Here is a 3,653-nt window from a genome sequence, read left to right as displayed (position 1 = left end):
TACTCATCCTGAGGCTTCGATTACTCATTCTCGTTCCTCGGGACATGAGGCCTCAGAAGGTAATGTACTGGCTTCCGTCGCTCAAACTGATGGCGAGGGGACGACTTTGGCGCTGGGACATGCTGGGACCGCTGTCTTCGAGATCTCTGATTCCTCAGCTGCTGGCCAAGAGGGCGGTCAGGATGAGGAATCAAGCAGGGGTGAGGACGATGAGGAGATTGACAAGGGTCAAAGCGGAGAGGCAGATGCTTCCCAGGCCAACCCACCTGATGATCCGCTTGGGGTTCATGAGACGACTTCTCTCGTTGAAGATGACGGCGCGGATCATTCGACGAATGTGGACCCCCCAGGGCCGTCTGTTGGCGATGACGGTGCCGCGCAGGAGCTCGCCAAAAATGCAGAGGAGTGACGTTTTTGTCCCTCTCGAACTTTAAACTCTATCTTTCATTTTGTATTTTGACTTGGCCCATAGTGGCCTTTTGTTTGCTTGAGACTCTAACTGCCTTTTCTTTATTTGAAGACTTTACGAATTCTGTTTCATTTATCTTACTTCCTCAGATTCCGAGTTCTCAACCAATCGTAGAATTGTAGTTTGAGTCTTCGAAGAATCATAAGAAAATATAGGCTTTGAATTGAGTTTAAGAGACTTGGTAGATATTGACCAAAGGCGGTTATGTAGAGCGCGTGATTTGCGCTGTACCCAGACAATGGTATCATCGTCGTTGTCTCGTATAGATTGCGACTTTAATGGACTTGCGACCGTATGTCGCCTAGTCGTTAGTCGTTAAGTTTTTTCGCTTGTTAGTACCATTATCCGCACGTCGACTAGATACGGGTCGGAGGCGGGCAACTTAGGACCAAGAGAAATTTTTAAATGACGAGGGTTCTTAATTTGATCTCAAAGTAATTCCTAAGCATTCGGTCGGCCAAACCTTACTTAGTAAATTATGAAATGGATAGGAGTTATCATTTTGGACATATCGGCTAATGCCGTGATATGACCAGGTTCCCGCGAGTATGTGTCTGATCAGGACGTACTCGATAGTGGGGTGCGAGTGCCGGTACGTTCGTTCGAGAGGCCGGGGCGAGTTATTGTGGGCATCGAATGTATGGTGCGACTTCTCGAGGGAGAAGTTCGTGTTGTTTTTTGTTACAGCTGGACCCGTTAAGGCTGCCTACGTACCCCCTTGGGGGGGAATCAAGCCATTCGTAGTTCTTTGGTTTTCGAGTAAAAGTGGCTGTAAAAGTGAGCTGGTGAATGTGACCGTGAGTCATTAACTCGCTTTTTGGTGCCTTGTCTAGTTGTGTAAACGTCGGAGGTGTTTCGAGTTCCAAGCTCGTGGCACTGGTTCGCCGGTTGAGGTTTCGAGATGGTAGACCCCGGGTTTGACTATCTCGGTGATCTTGTAAGGTCCCTTCCAATTGGCTCCGAGTTTGCCAGCTTTCCATTCCTTTGTATTCTCGAACACCTTCCGCATAACGAGGTTGCCTAGTTCAAGAGGCCGAGATTTAACCTTCTTGTTATAGTAGCTCTCGATCTGATTCTGATAGTTCTGAATGCGAAGTAGTGCTTGGTCGTGTTTTTCCTCGATGTCATCTAGGGCGTCGAGGAGCATATCGTGGTTGAGTTCGACATTCTGCGGCATTTTGGAACGGCACAAGCTCGTCACGTTTACGTCAGCAGGTGCCATTGCTTCTACTCCGTAGGCCATCGAGAAAGAGGTAGCCTTCGTTGCTCCGGGCGGGGTTGTTCTACGGGACCACAGGACTCCGTCTAGTTCATCAGTCCAGCAACCCTTCTTTAAGTCAAGTCGCTTTTTGAGTCCATCGACGATCGTTTTGTTAGTTGACTCGGCTTGGCCGTTACTCTGCGGGTTTCTCGGTGTTGACATGTTTAGACGGATTCTCCATATGTTGCAGAACTCTCTGAAGTTATGCGAGATAAACTGTGACCCGTTGTCGATGATTATCTCGTAAGGGAGCCTGTGCCTGCAGATGATGTTTTTCCAGACGAACTTCTGTACCTCTTTGTCTGTGATGTTGGCGTAGGCTTCCGCTTCTACCCACCTGGTGAAGTAATCCGTGAGGACCAAGATGAATCTCTTCTGTCGAGAACTCGGCATTGGTCCAATAATATCCATTCCTCATCGCATGAATGGGTATGGTGCAGTCAAGGTATGGAGCAACTCTGTTGGGCTGTGGATGGTTGAAGCGTGTCATTGGCATTTGTCACATTTCCGGACGTAGGACTCGCAATCTGCGTTCATGATTGGCCAGTAGAAAGATTCTTCACTTTTAATGCGAGAGCTCGCCCGCCTAAATGATTTCCCGCCGCTCCTTCGTGCGTTTCGGCCATGACGAGTCTTGTTTCATCGCCGGAAATGCATTTAAGGAGTACCTTTGTCGCGGTCCATCGATGGAGGTCTCCGTCCATGACGACTTAGTGTGCGATGTGTAGCTTGAGTCATCTAGCCTCCCACTTCTCGATAGGCACTTTGCCGTCAGATAGGTAAGCGATGAACTCCTCTCATCAATCGCTGAGCTGACTTTCCGTTGCGCAAGGTTCTGCTTCATCGGTATGCATTGCGTCGGTGACGGATGCTGCGATGGTCAACTGCTTTGTTATTTGGCTGATGCTTGGTTTCTCAATCTTGTGTATTGGGATCGTTCTCTTTACTTGGTCGTGCAGTTTTCTTCCAATAGATGCAAGGGCGTCCGCGCATCTGTTTTCTCCGCGAGGAACCTTCGTGATTTCGAAGAACTCGAAATCCCGTGTGAGATTCTTGACGAGCTTTAAGTAAGCATCCATTCTATCATTCCTGACGTCGTAATCGCCAAGATATTGGCTTACCACGAGTTGGGAGTCACAATATGCGCTGATTCGCTTAGCTTTGACTGCTTTAGCGAGACGGAGCCCCGCAATGAGAGACTTATACTCGGCTTCGTTGTTTGATGCTGCGAAGCCAAAGCTGAATGATTGTCGAATTAGTTCGCCCGTGGGAGACTGCAGTTGGACACCTGCCCCCGAACCTTTGTTCGTAGACAAACCGTCTACGTGCAATATTCAGTTCTCGCTTGTTAGGATTAGGTCTTGTTCGAGTTCTGGCGTTAACTCGATCAGAAAGTTGTTGGGGTCAAAAACAGTTACGACGAAGTTAACGTCCAAATCCCCGAAGAAGAAAAACGTAGAAAAATTCTTCTTTACAAAAAACCTTTGCGGAAGAAACGCAAATCATCGGACAAGAGCTTGAGAAGGATCGTTACGCAGCGACCAAACGCGTGCTCCGCTCGGTCGCTACGTAGCGACCGAGTTCGAGCCAAAGCTCAGTCACTACATAGCGACCGAGTTCGAGCCAAAGCTCAGTCGCTACATAGCGACCAAACGCCCATTCCGCTCGGTCGCTACGTAGCGACTGAGCTCGAACCAAAGTACGGTCGCTACGTAGCGACCGAGCTCTTCCGAAACATCGATACGACATCAGTCCATGCATTCTCATCTACCCTTCGATGCTATCTCCCGAATACCGTAGCGGACCCATCTCACGTTCCCCGCCATTTCTAAGTTATCAATCAAACTTTACCGTAAAAACTGCAGAAAGTTCATTCTTTATCGAAAGAAGCCGAAATAAACGCTTCGAGTCGAAAGACGGCCC

This window comes from Brassica oleracea, chromosome C2 (genome assembly GCF_000695525.1).
Source record: "Brassica oleracea var. oleracea cultivar TO1000 chromosome C2, BOL, whole genome shotgun sequence".
In the NCBI taxonomy this organism is placed as follows: Eukaryota; Viridiplantae; Streptophyta; class Magnoliopsida; order Brassicales; family Brassicaceae; genus Brassica; species Brassica oleracea.
The sequence above is the reverse complement of the archived record's forward strand: the minus strand, read 5'-3'. Positions refer to the sequence as shown.